Below are 24,425 nucleotides of genomic sequence, written 5' to 3'. Positions count from 1 at the left end.
TCAGTATTCTGGATGGAAAAGTTCATTTTCTATGCTATAATGATATACAGTGAATGAATGTAAAATTTTAAAAACCCATATATATATGTGTGTGTGTGTGTGTGTGTGTGTGTGTATGTGCATCACTCAGTAATAATTTAACTTTATTTTGTAAACAATTTTTTTCTTTAGTCATACATACATCTATATATACGTGTGTGTGTCTGGTGTGCTGATACAGTGTCAAAAACTAAGTTGTATACTCTTGCTCTAGATTATGAAATTAGGAGTGAAGAGGAAAATCTCAGGTTAATAAACCCAAAGATAGAAGCTGCACAGTTGAACATAAAATTTAACCACATTAGAATAAAAAAAAAGATACTTAACAAATATTTATTAAGCTTTTCCATTGTACTTTTGTATGTATTCTTTATTTTCCCTAGTACTCTTGGTAAAATTACTTTGGGAAATTTCAACTGGCTTCAGCTACACCGAGAAAGCAAAGAGCTATTTGGGTCCCATCTAGACTTATTAGAAGGGGCAGACTTGATGTGTGTATTCAGGAATCTCGATGTAACTGAGCTTGTTGGTGGGGGCAGGAGAGTGGGAGAAGATTAAATCAAGAAGTGAAAAAATCTGAAGGGGTCCTTTTAATGCTTTCTTTAGAGATTTTTGCTATAACTTTTTTTTTTCTGTGTGTAATGTTTTACATAGAAAGTTTTCTAAGCAGCTACAATACATTGCAGGGCACAAGAAAAAAATATTTTCTAACAAATGATAGTATTGGGGATAACAGTTAAAATTTTAACTCATTTATATGTTTTAAAATTTTCCTTTATCTAGGTCCATCTTGCTTCTCAAAGGATAGCTGAGAAATTTCATTATTTACTGTAAGTTTTAAATAATTAGTAAAGAAAATATCTTTAAATGTTTTCAGATAAATCTCAATTAAATAAAACATTTTAAAATATCACCTTGTTCATAAATTTCTTCAGCATTCTTCTTAAATTGTCCCTAAAGTATTTCCCTAAAATTGTTTTTTAAGTTTAAACTCTTCTTTTTTTTTTTTTGGAGAGCTTTTCACTGTAGGGCGCCTGCGCTCGCCAGACAGACAGAGAGAGAGACATAGAGACAGAAAGCGAGAAATCACCCCCCAAGGGGGATGGTCACGCCGCAATCCCTTCTCCTCCATTCTCCTCTCGGGATCTTGGGCATGCACGCACACACGCCCGGCCTGAGTTTTAAGCCACCGGGTCCGGGACACGAACCGCGGTCGACTACGTGGGAGTCCAGCGACATAGCCATTACGCTAACTGCTGGTTTCCAAGTTTAAACTCTTGAAGACACCTAGATATTATTTTTATGTACGATATGATGCAAGAATCCTATATATTTTTTCCATCATAATTTTCCCAATCCTTTCCTTATTGTTCTACATGATGGTACTACTGATGTAAAGCAAGATATTATTGACGCCTGATTTTGATTCTGGATTGTCTATACTACTCCATAGATCTATTACTTACCAAGCTATTCCTATCATGATCTTAATCACTAGAGGATAACCTGTTTTAATATTTGTGTTAGTTATCTCTATGGAACTGACAGTTTACTGCAGAATATATTGATTTAAAACAACAAAAACATTTATTATCTTTTACATTTTGTGCGAGTCAGAATATCCAGAGTGACTTAGCTATGCATTTATGGCTCAGGGTGTATAATGAAGCCAAGAAGGAGCCATGGTGGTAGTCATTGCTGGCTTAGTTAAGCCAGAAGATTGGCTTTCAACATGGCTCATTCTGGTGACTGGCAAGCTGGTGCTCATTGTCGGTGGACAGCCTCAGTTCCAGTCCATGTGGATGACTCCTCATGAGTGCTTGAGTATCCTTGAAGTAGGACAGCTGGTTTGTTTCAGTGTGAGATTTCCAAGAGAGAAAGTTTCTTTTCATGAAAGTTTGAAGTCACAAAGCATTACATCTCCACTTTATATCCACCCAAAGAGTAACTAAGTACAGCCTCCATTCACAAAGAATTTTAACCACAATATTTACCACAGTTTTGGTCATATTTTGAGAGATCATTATGCTTCTTGAAAAAATACTTATATATTACATTACCTTGACAAATGTTCTAATGTTTTGCTATTCATAAGTTTATTCAGGTTTTCAATCTTTTCCAGTAAGTTAAACCTTGGAAAAATTCATCCATTATGTCGTTGACACAAAGCATTCCTACATATTTTTCATAAATATAAATGTTTCACTATTTCCAAAGCACTGTCACTAAATATAAACATAAACAGGGCCCAAACAATGGGAGATAATTAGAGAACACTTTTGTTTGTATTAAGGAAATAAATACATACTTTCTAAAATTTCTCATACTTTCAAATAGTAATATTTTTATATTCATATACTTCTCTGGTTATTAAATAGTTTGAGATAATTTTGTGTTTGTTTGTTTGTTTTTGAAGACATTTTTGCTATAGGGTATGTGCACTCACTAGAGAGACAGAGAGAGAGAGACAGAAAGTGAGAAATCACCTCCCGGGGGGGATGGGCATGCTGCAAACACTTCTCCTCCATTCTCCTCTCAGGATCTTGGCCATGCATGTACATGCACCAGTGTGAGTTCTAAGCCACCACATCAGGAACTTGAACCACCGTCAACTACGTGGGAGCCAAGCAATATAACTATCTGCTGGTCCCAATTTCTTGTTTATTGTTTGCTTTTTTATTAAAGAAACTATACATTTGAAGGGGTTATTGTTATTGCAATTATTTCTTTTTTTTTTTTAATGGTTTTTGCCAGAAGGCACATGTGCTCACCAGAAAGAGAGATACAGTGAGAAGGAAAATGAAAAATCACTTCCTGGGGGTTGGGCCTGTTCCAGTCCTTTCTCCTCCTTCATCATCCTCCTGGAATTTGGGGCACACATGAGCATGCAACCTGAATGATTTTCAAGTTGCTAGGTCCTGGACTCAAATTGTGACCCCCATGTGGGAGTCCAAGGTCTTAACCACCATGCCACCTGTTGGCCCCATTAACATAGTATAGATGAGAAAATGAAACTCTATCCTTTTATAGCAATGGGTGATAGAACAACCTTCAAAATAAAACCAATCAATGGGTACATGTCGATGTTTTCATTACTTTTTATTTTTCATTTATTAATCATGGATACATCTTAATAATGTTGGCTATTTGTAGCTGATCTTAAAGATTAATAGAACGCATGTAAGACATATTATGTTTGTGATCTTTTACATGCAATTTAATACCAATTTGTTACTTGGTAGCAGTCACATTTAGTTCAATGCAAGTGGTATGGCTTTGCTACTCCATGCAATATATATATATATAATTTGCTAGAAGGCATATGTGCTCACTGGAGAGAGACAGAGAAGAAAGGTGAAAAAGCATTTTCATGGTGATGATAATGTCTCAATTCCTTCTCCCTCATATTTCCTTTCTTTATTTTGGACAGACATGCTCACACACCCTGGGATGTCTTTCAAGCCCTGAGTCCAAGACTCGAAGCACTCAATGGCCATGTGGGATCCAGCCACCCTAAACCTCACACCATTTGCTGGCCCCCAATGGAATGTTTCTTTCCTTTTTAATTTTTTCCCCCAGAGGGTAGGTGAATTCACTGCAGAGAGATAGAGAGAGAGAGAGAGAGAGAGAGAGAGAGAGAGTGAGCAAAAGTGAGAAAACAATCCCTACAGGGAATAGTCCTCCTCAATCCTTTCTCCTTCACTCCCTCTTCTTCTTGGGATTTTGGGCACACACATATGCAACCAGCATATTTCTCAAGCTGCTGGGTCTAGGACTCCAACGGTGCAGTTGGCCATGCAGGATCCAGTCACTGTAACAACCATGCCAAAGGATGTCTGGTCCCCTACTCAACACAATGTGATGTGAGTGTTAGGACTCAATTAAGTCTGTAGAAGTTGCTATAACCTCTACTGAAAAAATATGCTTCATATAAATTAGTTACTTCTAAAGATCTGAATAACAGATAAATGAAAAGATGCATATACATACAGGTACTTCAATAACGTCTTTTTGATCTGCTTCCTGATGAACATTACACTGTTAGAATTTAAAACTATATACAAGGAGTCTTTAGAAAGTCCATGAAAAATATGTCTTATGAAAAAACTATGTATGGATTTCAAATTTTTGCAGCAAAATGGATGAAGTTTTCTAGAAACTTTCAGAAGTTCTCTTACATAAAACACTGTAACATGTAGAATGAGTCAAGCTCTATGCATATTATATTAACAGGTATATTTACTTTTAACTAATTACTCCATTTTTCATCATAACCTAATATGTCTGAAAAGTACCTTAAAGCAAACACACAGATACACACACATATGCAAACAGAGAGGAGTAAGCAAAAAGAAATATTTTAGTAAATGGATAATAATAACAAAATTAGATGTAAATTTAGGAATAGCTAGAAATTTTAAGCTTTTCTCTCACAAATAATGTGTAAAGCATTAGCCACAGCTTAAGGCTGTTCATGTTGTTAAAGATTATGCCATAACTCAGTAAAATTGCAATCTTTATAAAGTTATATGAAATACTTAACTTGAAGTGCACTTAATATGTCTCTTTAATGTGATTGATATGTTAAATGGCAGCTATGGAATTTGACCACAGTCTCTAAAGATAAAGTTTCCAGAGAGCTAGTCCATAATCTGAAGTTCTTCAGCAAAATATCTTCTTTGCTGAATAATTCTCTGTTTGTTAATTAGCTGCTCTAGTCAGTTTGGGACATCTGATTCTTAGAAAAGTGATTATAATTCAATCGCATATACAACTGATTGAATGAAGCATGATTGATGGCATAATTAGGATAAGAAAACACGATCAGAACGACAGAGTATCATTAAATTTCTATCTGAGTTTATCAGAAGTCTGAATGACTATATAACTCTACCTGATTTAACTGGATTTTTATCTTCTTTACAGTTGTGACATTTAAACATTACCAGATTAATAGTGAAATTATTTTAACATTGAAATTGAAAAAAAAAAAAAGGCAAGACAAAATAAAACATTGCCTTTGGTAAGATTAGAATACCTATTGTGAACCATTAGTCCACTTACTACTTCACGCATTTTCTTATAGCTAAACCTCAACCAAAGTCATTGACAATTATCAATGTGCCACAAATGCTTATAACTCGTGAAATTTAAACATGGTAGTGAGGCATTTATTGCCCGATTATAGACATAAAGAAATTCCAGCCTTTTTATATATTCATAGAGTCAAACTGAAAAAATTATGTCTCTAGAACTTCATTCATACATAATGAATGACGTCGCTGTCAGCAATCAATCTAAAATAGCACTGGTATAATATACGCCGTAGCCAGACATGACATGCAGGCAAATAAAAGCCAATATTAATTTTTAAATGAATTTTATGTGTCAACATAGGCTCTTGCATATGAGAATTACATCACCACTGTCTATGTGCTTACATGTGTTTTCTTTATATTTTTAACTTCTTCTGAAAGGAATGTGAATGAAAAAGAGAACTAGTCAATAAAAGTACAAGCAATTCAAATCTTCTTATAGGATTATAGTAATGCATAACAGTTACTAGGATTACTGTAGAGGAAAGATAACAAACTCTGTCTAATTTCTAAATATTGGAATGACTAAATTAATAAGTGAACATACAGGAGATAATTAATTTTTAAATTAGGAGGGGAGTTTAAAAACTTCATGGAAAGATGGAATTAAGCTATGAGTGTATTTTGGTACAAAGAATTATCTAACCCATACATAGATTTTTCTTTATAGGCATTTTCCATTAACGTTTTGCAGATCCATCTAAATTTTAGGAATCAGAATGAGAAATAATAAAAACATATACAATTTATTTATTTTCTTTCTGGTATATTTTTATTATAAGTCATGCGTGCTCACCAGAGAGACAGAGAAAGTAAGAAAGAAATCACCCCACCCCAGGTGGTGGCCATGCTGCAATCCCTTCTTTATTATTCTTCTCTTAGGGTTTTGGGGCCTCACAAACATCCAGCATGAATTTTAGTCCTCTAGATCCAGGACTCGAATTGTGGTTGTTTATGTGTGAGTCCAATGATATAACCATTATGCGATCTGCTGGTTCAAACACATAATTTCTTTCTTGATAAAAATTTATGTTCAGGACCAGCAGTTAGTGTAATGGCTATGTCGCTGAACTCCCACGTAGTGGACAGTGGTTCAAGTCCCAAACCCGGTGGCTTAAACTCACACCGGGCACATGTGTGTGCATGCGTGCCCAAGATCCCGAGAGGAGAATGGAGGAGAAGGGATTGTGGCATGGCCATCCCCCCTGGAAGATTATTTCTCGCTTTCTGTCTCTCTGTCTCTCTGGTGAGCGCAGGCGCACTATAGCGAAAACCACACAAAAAAATTTATGTTCAAAACAAAGAATAACATGAAAATTATGATTTAGACTGAATGTTTAACACTAGCACCAAATTAAAAAACAATTATAAAACAACAAATAAAAATCTAATATTTATCTTTCCTATGGTGGTTTAATTTTTGTGTTGTTTCATGCTCTACACTCATTGGAAAGAAAAACAAAACTTATAACAATTCTAAGTACCAAACATATTTTAATTCCTATTTTGGAAAATATCAAGGCTGGATTGAATAAATACATGAAGCATTAAGAAAAAATAATATGAGATACCCTACAATAAAAGCATTTTTTGGTAAAATAAATACCTTATTTCTACAATGTCATTCAGTCAAATTTTTTTATAATTTATTTTTCTCGGTTCGGCTATAAATTTTTTCTTTTATACTATCATTGCTATCCTACCAAATAAGTATCCTTTTGAGTACATTTTTTCCAAGATCAATCACAGATTTTAAGATAATTTGTACTTCAAGTTGATGTTTGATGATAAGGTTGCATCAAGATTAAAGATAGTTTTCTAAAATGTTTCTCTGTTTCATAAATTACTTGAACAAGTAAATATCTACTATCTCCATATGTATTTATGTACATGCAACAGACAGTCATGGAATTTATACATTCTGTGTAACTTTATAAGCTGCTGATCATCTCTTGTTGTGATGAAGTGCCTCTGTGATCTTTAAAATTTATTTTATGTGTGTTTTCTTTGTGCCACTGCCTGTGTGAAATGCTTTATGAATTTTATCTAAGTTCTTACAATGAATAACACTTGATATAAAGTACGATGTCTTTGTACAAGAGTTTGAAACTTAGAGAAGTAGTTGTTCAAATTCAGCAGTCAGTGAAAAATGCAATAGTATTCAAACCTGTTTATACCCGAAAGCTCTCATCAATATAGTCTCCTGACCTTCAACCATTATTCACTATTATAAAGCTTACATATAGGAGAGTCCCACAGCTGCCTCGATATCCCAATATTATGATCACACACACTTCCACCTGCACTAACGATGCTTTCTCTGGCAGGAGTCAACTTCTATTTTTTGCCAAGATGTGAAATTATTACTGACATCTTTGCTTAAAGTAAGATTGAGTCAAACAACTTTTACAAAACTAATGCATATGTACATTCATTTCCACTTTGCAATTAGCCTATCACTTTATTTTTTCTTTTTTTTTGGAGAGGATTTTGCTATAGGGAGCGTGCGCTCACCAGACAGACAGAGAGAGACAGAGAGATAGAAAGTGAGAAATCACCCCCCAAGGGGATGGCCATGCCACAATCCCTTCTCCTCCATTCTCTTCTTGGGATCTTGGGCACGCACACACACGCACCTGGTGTGAGTTTAAGCTACCGGGTCTGGGACGTGAACCGCGGTTGACTACGTGGGAGTTCAAAGACATAGCCATTACGCTAACTGCTGGTCCCTAGCCTATCACTTTTTTGTTTTGAGAGGTTTTTTTATTTATTTTTTCACTATAGGGCACATGTGCTCGCCAGACAGAGAGAGACATAGAGACAGAAAGTGAGAAATTACACCCCCGGGGGGATGGTCACGCCACAATCCCTTCTCCTCTATTCTCTTCTTGGGATCTTGGGCACGCACACACACACACCTGGTGTGAGTTTAAGCTACCGGGTCTGGGACGTGAACCGCGGTTGACTACGTGGGAGTTCAACGACATAGCCATTACGCTAACTGCTGGTCCCTAGCCTATCACTTTTTTGTTTTGAGAGGTTTTTTTATTTTTTTTTCACTATAGGGCACATGTGCTCGCCAGACAGAGAGAGACATAGAGACAGAAAGTGAGAAATTACACCCCCGGGGGGATGGTCACACCACAATCCCTTCTCCTCCATTCTCCTCTCGGGATCTTGGGCACACACGCACATGCGCCCAGTGTGAGTTTTAAGGCACCGGGTCCGGGATGTGAACTGCAGTCGACTAAGTGGGAGTCCAGCGACATAGTCATTACGCTAACTGCTGGTTCCCAGCCTATCACTTTTTTAAACATCTGTTATGGTATGTGCTTTTGATAGCAATGACAATGATATTGACAGATTTGGATCCCCACCATTTGGTTCCCAATAAGTTCTCAGTGAAGGTTTCTTGAGTAAATGAATATATAAATGAGATAACAAATTAATAGATTAATAAGAATAACCCAATTTGCTGAACTCTCTTTGACATCACTTTTAGTGTTTTAGAAACACACACATTTGGGGCCAGCAGGTGGCATGGTAGATAAGGGTGCTGGGATCCCACATGGCTGACCCCAGTTCAAGTCTCAGATCTGGGGGGTTGCTTTCTCTCTCTCTCTCTGTGTGTGTGGGTGTGTGTGTGTGTGTGTGTGTGTGCGCGTGTGTGTGTGTGTGTGTGTGTGTGTGCGTGCGCGCGCGCGTGTGTGTGTCTCTCTGGTCAAATTAAAAAATAAAATGAATGAATAAATGAAATTAAATAATTTTAAAAAAAAAGAAAAGAAAAAGAAAAAGAAACGCACACATTCATGAATAGAAAGCAAAGAAATCAGATTTAGCCTGGATGGCAGTAGACAGGTACACATGTATTAATGGGTTTTTAAACAATCACATAAATGTTTATTTCTCTGGGCCTCTTTTCTTACCTGCAGAGTAGTTGAATCAATCCATATATTGCTATATTAATATGCTCATTCTGTTCTGTCATCAAGCCTTAACTGGAAGCTATTTTCTACCAGGTATCTTATCCAATACTGACTACTAAAGCAGATGCTCCTCAGCAGAAGATTAGTTAAAAGAAAGTTATAGTGATGTTCTCTTTTAAGGTATTCAAAGGTGCCTAGCTGCATAGCTACAACCTTATGACTTATGTGGCAGATCACTTTATCAACTGATAAGCTTTGTTTGAATTTATAATGTTTTAAAAACCCAGCTAGGTGCTGCTTTATAGTTTGGTCATTCTACTCACTGAGATAGTTTATGCCTAAAGTCAGACTTGTGTTTATGCATATGTATATATCAGCTGTGCTTGCTATTGAAAATATTTAGAAAAATTAATATATTTAGTAAATCAATAAAATGTGTGTGGGAGGAGGCATAAAAAGCAACCATAGATATCAGAGACAGTGTGGGAGGATGGTGGGACATGGCAGAGGGTGAGAGATGGGAAAGCAAAGATGGGGAAAAAAAGCAAAATATACAAGAAACAAGAAATGGAAAATTATTTGTTGATGATAACATGTATATTGATGTGCTTGATTGAGCCAATATACAGTGTATTCTGGATGGAAAATCTCGTTTTGTATGCTGTAATGATGTATAGTGAATGAATGTAAATAAATAAATTTAAATTAAAATAATAAATAAATATATAAATAAAAGGAACAAAAGAACTAGAAAGAAAAACAATTGAAATAATACAAAGATTTCTTAAGTTTAATACCATAAAACTAAAATATTACATCAGTAGAGAGTGGGAAATTGAGGGGAATATAAATGAAACCAACTTTTGTCACCTTCTTTTGATTTATACACTTAGATGCATCAGAATCCAGTAGGGAAAAAAACTTAAAAACAAAAATCAACTTCTATCTAAATAACTTTGGTTTTAACTGCATCAATTTTGATCTAATGGAGAAATGGAGGAATAATTTAAAGATAGGAGCTATCAAAACAAAATATTAACTAGTGATTTTCCTTTCTCGTGATCATATAACTTTCAGTGGGAGGAACTCTCCATTTGTTACTCATCCCCAGTTTCACCTTTCCTCAACTAGTTCTCATACTTTGTCACCTATAGGAAAGAATTTGCATGGTCATAAATGCTCTTTTTTCTCTGCCATTATTATTTTGACTTCAGAGCAATGCATACTAAATCTAACTATTCCCAAAACCCAAATGTTTATCATATAATAATTTATCAATTACAAAGTCTCTTTCTCTGGTCTCAAAGTGTTTAAAAATGTTTAAACACTTTGTAGAGTGGGAGTCAGAGAAACAGCAGCTAGTTACACTCAGCAAAATTTCAAATAATTCTAACGATGACACCTCAGGTCATGGTTGGATGAAATCTACTGTTATAAATTTCAGAGATGGCAAATGTGGATATTAGTGAAAATTAACGATTAAACAGCTATGATAAGATTTTCTAGGAAAAAGAAAATCAGTATGTTCTTTAGGTCGTGGTTTTCTTTTTTATGATTTTTAATAAATACGTACCGCTAGGTTCTGTGTAATTTAAAAGAACTACATCATCTAACTTGTCGGCCAATGCCATTTTGTGGCAAAGACATTCAGTATGGTTTTATAAAAAGAATATCAAAAAATGGTTATGCTTCTCTTTTGCCTACTATAGAAGTAAGATCGAATACTGCTGTTTGTGTGCATGTGAGTAGACATTACTAGTATTCACCAATATGCACATTTCTTCACTTATGAGTACTAGCAGACCCTACTTCTTTTCTTTCCTTTCAACAGGAAGAGGTCATGTGACTAGTTCACATGACAAATCTAATGGACTTTATGGGGAAGTGACGTAAATCACTTTCAAGCTGAAGCATGGAAAAGCTTTGTTACTTCCCCAGTATCTTACCCTATTACATGACCCTCCTCAAGCAGCCTGGAACTCTGAGTGGCAATGTGGAGAACAGTCTCTATGAAAGGCATCTGGGGCCACTGGGGGTGGTATATGAGAGATAAATAAACCTTTGTGATCTCAGACCATGCCAATGTGTGGTTGGCTGCTACCTCTGCAAAATCTAGCTCATTCTGGCTAATCTCACAGGCACTTTAAAAATCTTTAAAAACTTTTATCTTATTAAAATGCTCTGACATTTTGAAAATATTTAATCAAAACTTTTTTAAAAAAAAATTAGTAAATAGGACTGCCAGGTAGTGAAATGGTAATGCAACACTGCTATACAGATCCCAGCTGAGAAGGTCCCAAAGTTTGCATCTGGTGCCTCCTTGTGCACCTTGGCCATATGCCTGTGCCCATGATCCACAGTGGCTGGGGCAGGGGTGGACTGTGGCATAAAGACCATAATCACAGTGCCTGGCTCTTTCTTTCACAGATAAAATGAATAAAATTTTTCAAAATCTATAGTAAATAAAGATATATTTAAATGCAAGCATTTTAAGATGATGTAATTTTCTAGTATTTCATGCTTTTTATAGTTTATTAACATAGTAACTAAATACTGAATGCAAAATGCTATATCAAAAAAGAGCATTGTCAATCTTACATATACAGACATAGCTCAAAAACAACAACAGTAGATCATAACTTGAAAGTGCACAACATAATCGATGTTCTTCATTGAACAAGATAAATTGTTGATATCCTTTACTTGATTATCACACACTGGATACATGTTTTCAAAACCATATTATACTCCAAAGAAATTATGAAAATGATAAAGTATTAAAAATTTTAAAATCCAGTAATCTGTAAAGTTTAAATTATGTCATCATAAAACCATTTGTTCTAACTTTTGTTATTTTTTCTGTCAGATTTAAAACTTCTCAGATAGGGACGAGCAGCTAATGTAATGGCTACATTGCTTGACTCCCATGTAGTTGACCACGGTTTGAGTCCTGGACCCGTTGGCTTAAACTCACACCGGCGCATGTGCGTGCATGCCCAAGATCCCAAGAGGAGAATGGAGGAGAAGGGATTGCCGCATGGACATCCCCCCGGGGGATGATTTCTTGCTTTCTGTCTCTCTGTCTCTCTCTGTCTTTATGGCGAGCGCATGCGTCCTATAGCAAAAAACTCTTTAAAAAATAAAATAAAATAAATAACAAAAACAAAAAAACACCTTTCGGATAATGTTAAAATTACAGATATTAAGAATAAAAATGAGTTTTAATGAAAAGAACAAGAAAAGTTATGGCTAGAAATTGTTCATAAGACTTAAATAGCATTCACTTAAAAATGAGATGAAAATGTATTAAAAGTGTGAATTTTCTGAAACATCATGCTTTCCTGAGGTTGCTTGTTCTGTGAATTAGAATTTATTTTAAACATCTACTTTCTAAAGCATTTCTTTATTCTAAAACTTACCTCTGCTTACTTATCTACTTTCCGACATCTATAAGCATGTCTATATTTTATAAAAATATAAAACCACAGGACAAAGAATACCTGTAAAAAGACATTCTTTTTCTGAATGCTCTGACACGTTGGCTGCTTCTATTAGCTGGCGCTACAATAAAAACAATGTTCAAGGTGTTGACGATTATCTCAATAAATGACTTTTCCAATTATCAAGCTCTTCAAATTCACTTTTGTACTTAATGTAGTGTAAAGCTGTTTATTGCTTCTTTATTCCAGGGTCAGAAACATTCTTTTTTTCATCTCCCTACTAGCAGCAAGTGTGAGCAGGTGGAATACTTAACCATGTTGTGAATATCCAATATGAGCAATAAACTCAACCTTCCTAAAATGTTTATTAGCGATTCCTTTATGAGCAACCCAATGATGCTGAACAAGCATTTAAAGACTCTCCTCAGTGTAAGTACCCTATTTTGTGCTTCCTAATTTGGTCTCACAGATCCAGAAGTAAAATCTAAAGATTATTTTACAGAATAATGCACGCTAATCTAACCCTTTTTTTTTTAAGGGGGAGAGGGAGAAGGAGATAAACAGAACTATTTCTTGATATGGATACAACTCAAACATCAGGGATGGCAGGTAGAGAGTTGACAACCAGCCATGAGGATTCAGCAGCTAGCGCTAGCGAATTCAGCAAATCAGTTCAATGGAGTCCAGTTAAGAGAGTTCTTACAAAATACATAAACTACACCCTGATTCCAAAGGAATAGATGCTAGGCTTACAAACACTATTTAGCAAAATTTCTGGAGTGAAATATTTCTTTAAATCCACCCATAGTTAGTATGGTATGTCTTTCTGTTAGATGGCTTACCATAAATGCTAAATAATGTATGTTACTGGGCTACAATGTGGAATATGTAAAAAGGTCCATAGGGAAATATTGCTATATTAATATGCTCATTCTGTTCTGTCATCAAGCCTTAACTGGAAGCTATTTTCTACCAGGTATCTTATCCAATACTGACTACTAAAGCAGATGCTCCTCAGCAGAAGATTAGTTAAAAGAAAGTTATAGTGATGTTCTCTTTTAAGGTATTCAAAGGTGCCTAGCTGCATAGCTACAACCTTATGACTTATGTGGCAGATCACTTTATCAACTGATAAGCTTTGTTTGAATTTATAATGTTTTAAAAACCCAGCTAGGTGCTGCTTTATAGTTTGGTCATTCTACTCACTGAGATAGTTTATGCCTAAAGTCAGACTTGTGTTTATGCATATGTATATATCAGCTGTGCTTGCTATTGAAAATATTTAGAAAAATTAATATATTTAGTAAATCAATAAAATGTGTGTGGGAGGAGGCATAAAAAGCAACCATAGATATCAGAGACAGTGTGGGAGGATGGTGGGACATGGCAGAGGGTGAGAGATGGGAAAGCAAAGATGGGGAAAAAAAGCAAAATATACAAGAAACAAGAAATGGAAAATTATTTGTTGATGATAACATGTATATTGATGTGCTTGATTGAGCCAATATACAGTGTATTCTGGATGGAAAATCTCGTTTTGTATGCTGTAATGATGTATAGTGAATGAATGTAAATAAATAAATTTAAATTAAAATAATAAATAAATATATAAATAAAAGGAACAAAAGAACTAGAAAGAAAAACAATTGAAATAATACAAAGATTTCTTAAGTTTAATACCATAAAACTAAAATATTACATCAGTAGAGAGTGGGAAATTGAGGGGAATATAAATGAAACCAACTTTTGTCACCTTCTTTTGATTTATACACTTAGATGCATCAGAATCCAGTAGGGAAAAAAACTTAAAAACAAAAATCAACTTCTATCTAAATAACTTTGGTTTTAACTGCATCAATTTTGATCTAATGGAGAAATGGAGGAATAATTTAAAGATAGGAGCTATCAAAACAAAATATTAACTAGTGATTTTCCTTTCTCGTGATCATATAACTTTCAGTGGGAGGAACTCTCCATTTGTTACTCATCCCCAGTTTCACCTTTCCTCAACTAGTTCTCATACTTTGTCACCTATAGGAAAGAATTTGCATGGTCATAAATGCTCTTTTTTCTCTGCCATTATTATTTTGACTTCAGAGCAATGCATACTAAATCTAACTATTCCCAAAACCCAAATGTTTATCATATAATAATTTATCAATTACAAAGTCTCTTTCTCTGGTCTCAAAGTGTTTAAAAATGTTTAAACACTTTGTAGAGTGGGAGTCAGAGAAACAGCAGCTAGTTACACTCAGCAAAATTTCAAATAATTCTAACGATGACACCTCAGGTCATGGTTGGATGAAATCTACTGTTATAAATTTCAGAGATGGCAAATGTGGATATTAGTGAAAATTAACGATTAAACAGCTATGATAAGATTTTCTAGGAAAAAGAAAATCAGTATGTTCTTTAGGTCGTGGTTTTCTTTTTTATGATTTTTAATAAATACGTACCGCTAGGTTCTGTGTAATTTAAAAGAACTACATCATCTAACTTGTCGGCCAATGCCATTTTGTGGCAAAGACATTCAGTATGGTTTTATAAAAAGAATATCAAAAAATGGTTATGCTTCTCTTTTGCCTACTATAGAAGTAAGATCGAATACTGCTGTTTGTGTGCATGTGAGTAGACATTACTAGTATTCACCAATATGCACATTTCTTCACTTATGAGTACTAGCAGACCCTACTTCTTTTCTTTCCTTTCAACAGGAAGAGGTCATGTGACTAGTTCACATGACAAATCTAATGGACTTTATGGGGAAGTGACGTAAATCACTTTCAAGCTGAAGCATGGAAAAGCTTTGTTACTTCCCCAGTATCTTACCCTATTACATGACCCTCCTCAAGCAGCCTGGAACTCTGAGTGGCAATGTGGAGAACAGTCTCTATGAAAGGCATCTGGGGCCACTGGGGGTGGTATATGAGAGATAAATAAACCTTTGTGATCTCAGACCATGCCAATGTGTGGTTGGCTGCTACCTCTGCAAAATCTAGCTCATTCTGGCTAATCTCACAGGCACTTTAAAAATCTTTAAAAACTTTTATCTTATTAAAATGCTCTGACATTTTGAAAATATTTAATCAAAACTTTTTTAAAAAAAAATTAGTAAATAGGACTGCCAGGTAGTGAAATGGTAATGCAACACTGCTATACAGATCCCAGCTGAGAAGGTCCCAAAGTTTGCATCTGGTGCCTCCTTGTGCACCTTGGCCATATGCCTGTGCCCATGATCCACAGTGGCTGGGGCAGGGGTGGACTGTGGCATAAAGACCATAATCACAGTGCCTGGCTCTTTCTTTCACAGATAAAATGAATAAAATTTTTCAAAATCTATAGTAAATAAAGATATATTTAAATGCAAGCATTTTAAGATGATGTAATTTTCTAGTATTTCATGCTTTTTATAGTTTATTAACATAGTAACTAAATACTGAATGCAAAATGCTATATCAAAAAAGAGCATTGTCAATCTTACATATACAGATATAGCTCAAAAACAACAACAGTAGATCATAACTTGAAAGTGCACAACATAATCGATGTTCTTCATTGAACAAGATAAATTGTTGATATCCTTTACTTGATTATCACACACTGGATACATGTTTTCAAAACCATATTATACTCCAAAGAAATTATGAAAATGATAAAGTATTAAAAATTTTAAAATCCAGTAATCTGTAAAGTTTAAATTATGTCATCATAAAACCATTTGTTCTAACTTTTGTTATTTTTTCTGTCAGATTTAAAACTTCTCAGATAGGGACGAGCAGCTAATGTAATGGCTACATTGCTTGACTCCCATGTAGTTGACCACGGTTTGAGTCCTGGACCCGTTGGCTTAAACTCACACCGGGCGCATGTGCGTGCATGCCCAAGATCCCAAGAGGAGAATGGAGGAGAAGGGATTGCCGCATGGACATCCCCCCGGGGGATGATTTCTTGCTTTCTGTCTCTCTGTCTCTCTCTGTCTTTATGGCGAGCGCATGCGTCCTATAGCAAAAAACTCTTTAAAAAATAAAATAAAATAAATAACAAAAACAAAAAAACACCTTTCGGATAATGTTAAAATTACAGATATTAAGAATAAAAATGAGTTTTAATGAAAAGAACAAGAAAAGTTATGGCTAGAAATTGTTCTTGAGACTTAAATAGCATTCACTTAAAAATGAGATGAAAATGTATTAAAAGTGTGAATTTTCTGAAACATCATGCTTTCCTGAGGTTGCTTGTTCTGTGAATTAGAATTTATTTTAAACATCTACTTTCTAAAGCATTTCTTTATTCTAAAACTTACCTCTGCTTACTTATCTACTTTCCGACATCTATAAGCATGTCTATATTTTATAAAAATATAAAACCACAGGACAAAGAATACCTGTAAAAAGACATTCTTTTTCTGAATGCTCTGACACGTTGGCTGCTTCTATTAGCTGGCGCTACAATAAAAACAATGTTCAAGGTGTTGACGATTATCTCAATAAATGACTTTTCCAATTATCAAGCTCTTCAAATTCACTTTTGTACTTAATGTAGTGTAAAGCTGTTTATTGCTTCTTTATTCCAGGGTCAGAAACATTCTTTTTTTCATCTCCCTACTAGCAGCAAGTGTGAGCAGGTGGAATACTTAACCATGTTGTGAATATCCAATATGAGCAATAAACTCAACCTTCCTAAAATGTTTATTAGCGATTCCTTTATGAGCAACCCAATGATGCTGAACAAGCATTTAAAGACTCTCCTCAGTGTAAGTACCCTATTTTGTGCTTCCTAATTTGGTCTCACAGATCCAGAAGTAAAATCTAAAGATTATTTTACAGAATAATGCATGCTAATCTAACCCTTTTTTTTTTAAGGGGGAGAGGGAGAAGGAGATAAACAGAACTATTTCTTGATATGGATACAACTCAAACATCAGGGATGGCAGGTAGAGAGTTGACAACCAGCCATGAGGATTCAGCAGCTAGCGCTAGCGAATTCAGCAAATCAGTTCAATGGAGTCCAGTTAAGAGAGTTCTTACAAAATACATAAACTACACCCTGATTCCAAAGGAATAGATGCTAGGCTTACAAACACTATTTAGCAAAATTTCTGGAGTGAAATATTTCTTTAAATCCACCCATAGTTAGTATGGTATGTCTTTCTGTTAGATGGCTTACCATAAATGCTAAATAATGTATGTTACTGGGCTACAATGTGGAATATGTAAAAAGGGTGATTGTGAAATATATGAAAAAAAGAGGGACAGCAGGTGGCCTGGTGACTGAGGTGCTGGACTCCCACATGGCCGACTGGTTTGAGTTCTGGACCTGGCTGCTTGTTTTCTCATTTTCCCTCTGTCTCTGTCTCTATCTCTGGTCATATTTTTAAAATAATGATGATCAATAAAATTCAGTATTTAAAAAGAAAAAGAAAAACAGAAATAGAGAACTTCAAGCTGATTCATGCTAGATGCTTTCTAAATTCCATTTTTATATAACTTATAATAAATGTAATTTTGTATAATTGTGTATCATTTATATATAGATTTTAATATATTTGGCACAAACATTTTTACCAGCCTATCCTGGCAGTGCAGTCAGCAACTTCTGAACTGCAGTGCTGGAGGACCCATGGCTAACGGCAGGTTAGGATGGAGCTCTCAAGATAATCTTCTTTATCATTTATGAGTGAGAACCTTTCAAAAATGCACTTTGGGGAGACAGCAGGTGGCGTGGTGGCTAAGGGCACTGGACTCCCACATGGCCGACCGTGGTTCAAGTCCTGGACCTGGCGGCTTGTTTTTCTCCCTCTCTTTCTTGCTCTGCCCCTCTCTGGTCAAATTAAAATAAATAAATAAAGATAAAAAAATAATTTTTAAAAAATGTACCTTAAGTAAAATTTTTATTTCTACTGTTCTTTATAGTTTATAAGTTGCTTTTGCAGCAATATAGTTTATATAGAACCCATCATCTGAGAACTGCTGTTCATTTTAGGTTCTGGTTTGGTAATAATGAACAGGAACACAGCGATTCAGACTTGCCTTTCATTAGTTACCTCGCAATTTAACCTTATGTTCTTTACTCTGAAGTTGTTTCTCATTTGCAAGTGAGTAATAACTAGGTTTACCTTTCAGAGTTATTGTGAGGAATTTATTAGTTAACACATGTGAAGTCTAGCTCAGAGTAAGTGCCTAATAATGCTCCACTGGGAACAGATGGAGCAGTGGTCACATAAGACACTCTGCAAAGCTGATCCCAATGGGGAGGTTCCAGGTTAATGTATGAATGTCCAGAGCCCCTCTGAATAGACTGATTATGCATGTGCCAAGATCCAGGGCTGACTGTGCCTGGGGATAGGTTGTTATCTTGGGCCCCTATTAATGTAAACATGCACACTGACTTTGTGTTGAGAGAGCAATTCTTATACTTAAAATGTAGAAACCTGAGATCTCTCACAACTGATAATTATTTTTTTTAATCCTTTTAAAAGAATTATTTAATTAATTAATTTATTTCTTTTTCACATGAGTTTTGCCAGAGAAAGAGAGACAGAGAGAGGGAGAGTGAGAAAGCAAGCCGCCAAGTCTGGAACTCGAACCATGGTCAGCCATGTGGGAATTCCAGCCCCTTAACCACCATGCCACCTGCTGGGCAAGATAATGAATTTTAATATAAGCAAACAGCAAGAACATCATCACTGTGCTCATGGTTTGCTGTGAGAAGACTGCATATCTAAGATAATGGGCACCAAAAGCCGTCCATCCAGGATAAAATCACTGCTTTGATACATCCTAAGTATTCTCCAATGTGGAAATGCCAATGATTAATACCAGGTTCTCATCGTAGTGAAATTTTGTTTGGTTTCTTTTTCTCTCTCATAGAAGGCATAATAAATAAACTAAAAAGACCAAAGTTTTGGCTCTATGGTGCACTACTACTGATCAAGAAAAGTCAAATCCCACATGGTAATGGTGATCAGGGTTCAAATCCCTGTCTGAGAAAGTCTGAAACATGCTAGGCAGATGTTAATGTGCCCTTGGATTTGGTGGACTATAAGAGTGGAGGAAGAGGATTGCCATGATCAAACTCTGGGGAGTTTCTTTCTCTCATAAATAAATAAATAAATAAATAAATAAAATTGTCCTAAAAGTATATTTCAGTTGGTTATAACACTTTGTTTAGTTCTTGTTTTTTTAGAGAGCTATTTTTTTTTTTTTTTTAGAGAGTTTTTTGCCATAGGGCGTGTGCGCTAGTCAGACAGACAGAGGGAGACAGACAGAAAGCGAGAAATCATCCCCCAGGGATGATGGCCACGCCGCAATCCTTTCTCCTCTCGGGATCTTGGGCACACACGCACACGCACGCGATATTCTTTTTTTATGACCAAAGCAGCCTTCAAACTACTCCTTATTTTGTAAATATGATTTCCCAAGCTGAAAAGATTTCGAGAGATCCTTTCAAGGTGAGCCACCTTCCAGAAAATTCTCTCATGCATGAATAAATATGTTATGGCATTAAATTGATTAAAAAAGAATACTTAATGTAATTATGCACACTGTCTTTGTGTTGAGAGAACAGTTCTTGTACTTAAAATGTAGAAACCTGTGGGACCAGCTGTTAGCATAATGGCTATGTCGTGGACTCCCACGTAGTCGACCGCGGTTTGCGTCCCAGACCCGGTGGCTTAAACTCACTCCAGGTATGTGTGCATGTGTGCCCAAGATCCCGAGAGGAAAATAGAGGAGAAGGGATTATGGCATGGCCATCCTCCCCTGGGGGGTGATTTCTCATTTTCTGTCTCTCTGTCTCTCTCTGTCTTCCTGTCAAGCACATGTGTCCTATAGCAAAACCTCTTAAAAAAAAAAAAAAGAATATCAAAGAGTATTTCTGTGCTTCATCTTCCTTCTTTTCCTCATTTTGCTAAAACTGCACTTCTCTGTACTGGTTTTTCCTCTCAATTTTAAATGACTATAGTATCTGAAGTTGTTAAATATACTCTTACCAAACAATTTTGACAACTTTGAGTTTTCTATGAGTTTGTACATACTTCACTGAGAAAGTTAATTTTTTTTTAGAGGTTTTTTGCTATAAGGCGTGTACGTTCGCCAGACAGACAGAGAAAGACAGAAAGCGAGAAATCTCCCCTCCAGGGGAGATGGCCATGACGCAATCTCTTCTCCTCCATTCTCCTTTGTGATCCTGGGCCCGCATGCACACTCACCTGGCGTGAGTTTTAAGCCACCGGGTCCGGGATTCAAACTGTGGTCAACTACATGGGAGTCCAGCAACATAGCCATTACGCTAACTGCTGGTCCCTGAGAAAGTTAATTTTGAAATGAGTTATTAAATATAAGCATATCTCAGGACCAGCAGATGGCATAACGGTTGTGTTCCTGGACTCACACGTAGTCAACCACGGTTTGAGTTCGAGTTCTGGACCCATTGACATTTAACTCACACTAGGTACATGTGCATATATGCCCAAAAATCCCAAAAGGGGAATGAAGGAAAAGGGGTTGTGGTGTAGCCACTGGGGGGGGGGGAGTGATATCTCTCTTTCTCTTTCTCTCTGTGTTTCCAGAGAGCACATGTGCCCTATAGCAAAAATCTCTCTTTAAAAATGCACATATATATGTAGGCATATCTCATTTTATGGCACTTGACTTCATTATTGCATTCATAGATACTGTGTTGTCTACAAACTGAAGGTTTCCAGCAACTCTGCCTTCTCAGACTAATGGTACCATTTTTCCAAGTTTGTGTTCACTTGCTGTCTCTGTGTCACATTTGTTTACTTTCACGATATTTCAAACAGTTTCATGCTTATTATAGCTGTTATAGTGATGTGTGATCAGTGATATTTAATATTACTACTGTAATTGCTTTGGGGTACACACCCATATAATATGACATGTTTAATCCATAAGCATGTGCATTCTGACTACTCCATTAACTGGTTGTTTCTCTGTCTCTGTCCTTCTCCTTTGATCTTCCTATCCTCTGAGATACAAAAGCATTAAAATTTGTTCTATTAATAATGCTACAATGGTCTCTAATGTTAAAGTAAAAGAAAAATAATATATCCCTCATTTTAAATCGAAAGCTAGATACAGGGGACCAGCAGGTGGCATGGTGGTTAATGTGCTGGACACTCCCACATTGCCAACCACGTTTCTAGTCCTGGACCTGGTGGCTTGCTTACTCCTTGCTCCACCACCCCTGTGTCTCTCACTGGGCAAATTAAAATGAATGAATACATAAGGTTAAATAAATATTTTTTTTAAAAAAGCTAGAAATAATTAAGCTTAAATGACAAAGATGTAAAAAGCCAGGATAGGCTTAGAGCTTGTTTTCTTGAACCAAAGAGTTAGCCAGGTTATGAATGCAAAGGAAAGTTCTAGAAGGAAATTAAAAGTGCCACTTCAGTGAACACACAGATGATAAGAAAGTGAAACAGACTTTTTGCTGATATGAATAAAGCCTTAGTGATTTGGATAGAAGTTCAAATCAACCACAACAATTTCTTAAACCAAAGTCTGTCCAGAACAAAGCCATAACTCTTTTTAATTTTATGATGTCTGAGAGAGGTAAAGGAGCTTCTGAAGAAAAGCTCGAAGTTAGCAGAGATTGGTTCATGAGATTTAACAAACAAAACCATCTCCATAACAAAGAAGTACAAGGTGCAGCAGCAAGTGATGAAGCAGAAGGTATAGCAAATTATCTTGAGGATCCAGCAAGGATTATTTATGAAGGTGGCTACACATAATAACGAGCTTTTGTAGACAAAACAGACTTATATTGGAAGAGAAGTTAACATCTAGCATCAATGCTTCAAAGAACATGTTAACTCTCTTCTTAGGGACTAATACAGCTGGTGACTTTACTTTCATTCAATGTTCGTTGGCTAGGCCAAAATGACCCTTAAGAAATATGCTAAATCTACTCTGTCTATGCTCTGTAAATAAAACAACAATGCCTGGATGAGTCTATGTTGAAATGCACTACTCAGAAAGGAAGATTCGTTTCAGGATATTACTGGTCACTGACAATGCATCTAGGTACTGAAGAGTTCTCATGGAGATATTCAAGGAGATGGATGTCATTTTTTTTTGACACATACCTTTTGTCCTGAAGCCCATGGTTATTAAGTAATCTTGACTTTTAAGTCTTATTAGTAAAGAGATACGTTTGGAAAGGCCGAGAGCAGGGCCAACTGATGGACTGCTGGTTAAGGCAACTGGATCCCACATGACCGACTATGTGACTTGAGTACTGGACTCAGAAGCTTAAAACAAACAAACAAACACTCTCAGGTGTGTATTTCCAAAATCCCTAAAAGAGAAGTGGTGGAGAAGGAACTGCAGCATGACTATCCCCCATGAGGATTGCTTCCTCATGTTCCCTCTTTATTTTTTTCTGTCTCTCTCGTGAGCATATGAGTCATCTAGCAAATTTTAAAAAGAAAAGAAAAAAGGCTGCAGCTGCCACAGAGTGATTCCTTTCATGAATCTGGGTAAAATTAATTGAAGGTCTTGAAAGCTTTTTTCACAATAGATGTTATTAAGAAAATCAGTGATTCATGGGAGGAAATCAAAATATCAACATTAGTAGGTGTATGGAAAAAGTTGATTCCAGTCTCATGGATGACTTTGAGGAGTTCAAAACTTCAGTGAAGGAAGTAACTGCAGATGTGATTAAAATAGCAAAATACCAAGAATTAGAAGTGGAACTCAAAAATTTGACTACATCACTACATCACATAATGAAACGTGAATGAATGAGGAGTTTCTCTTATGGTTCAACAAAGAGAGTGGTTCTTTGAGATAGAATCTATTCCTGGTAAAGGTGCTGTGAACATTTGTGGAATGACAGCAACGGATTAAGACTATTGCATCAACTTAGTTGGCAAAGCAGAGCTGGGGTCGGAGAAGACTGACTGCAATTTTGAAAGAATTTCCACTGTGGGTAAAATAGTCCCAAACAGCATCATATGCTTAAGAGAAATCTTTGTGAAAGGAAGAGATCATCTACGTGTCAAACTTCATTACTGTCTTATTTGAAGAAATTAGCACAGCTGCCCCAACCTTCAGCAACCATCACCCTTATCAGCCAGCAGCCATCGACGTGAAGGCCGGCTCTCCCAAAACGAGTACAACTGCTGAAGCTTCAGATGATTGCTAACATCTCTTAGCAGTAAGTATTTTTTTTTTATTAAAGTATGTACATTTTTAGACATAATACTATTAAACATTTAATATAGTGTAAATATAAACTTTATAGGTATTAGGAAGTCAAAAAGTTTGCATGGATCACTTTATTGTTATATTTACTTTATTGCAGGGATCTGCAAATAAGCCTGCACTATCTCCATGGTATGCCTGTATATTTGAACTATGTATTAAATGCATTCATTTTAGTCATTTAATTTCTTAGAAAAGAATATTTCCCTTCTTTTGCTCATAGTACAAAGTCTGCCATAGTAAAGTGGAATAGTAAAGGTATATATCACAATATTTTCTTGTTTTTCAAGTAAATGTATATGATAGGAGATGATAATTCAGCAATTTGATATTTTTGAAAAACTTGGAGAGAAACAAAAACTGTCTATCTAAAAATGGAATGTTTTTAATGACTGTATACATTTTGATGTAATGAAATAAAAACTATAGAAATTATGTAAGTACAGAAAAATCTTTGAAATGTTCATGTATATTTTGAGTAAAAAGGAAGAAATACTATAATTATAGTGCCATTTCTGTGAATAAATGTAGAGAAATCTCTCAGAAAATATTTAGAATGCTAAATTACCTTGTCTCATGTGGTTACTAGATTTTTTATTTATTTACCAATTTTAAATGCACCTATAATAAACTTTAAATAATAACAAAACAAAAAAGTTTTGGAGAAATGTTTTGCTGTTTTATTATGAACAAGCA

General features: G+C 35.6%; 1 pseudogene; it reads left to right on the top strand.

Annotated features, from left to right (window-relative positions):
* The first annotated feature begins 1,721 nt into the window (after positions 1–1,721).
* Positions 1,722–23,617, top strand: LOC106735418 (tigger transposable element-derived protein 1-like; annotated as a pseudogene).
* The last annotated feature ends 808 nt before the right edge of the window (positions 23,618–24,425 follow it).

Source organism: Tupaia chinensis, unplaced genomic scaffold (genome assembly GCF_000334495.1).
Source record: "Tupaia chinensis unplaced genomic scaffold, TupChi_1.0 Scaffold000382_1, whole genome shotgun sequence".
In the NCBI taxonomy this organism is placed as follows: domain Eukaryota; kingdom Metazoa; phylum Chordata; class Mammalia; order Scandentia; family Tupaiidae; genus Tupaia; species Tupaia belangeri.
The sequence above is the reverse complement of the archived record's forward strand: the minus strand, read 5'-3'. Positions and strand labels throughout refer to the sequence as shown.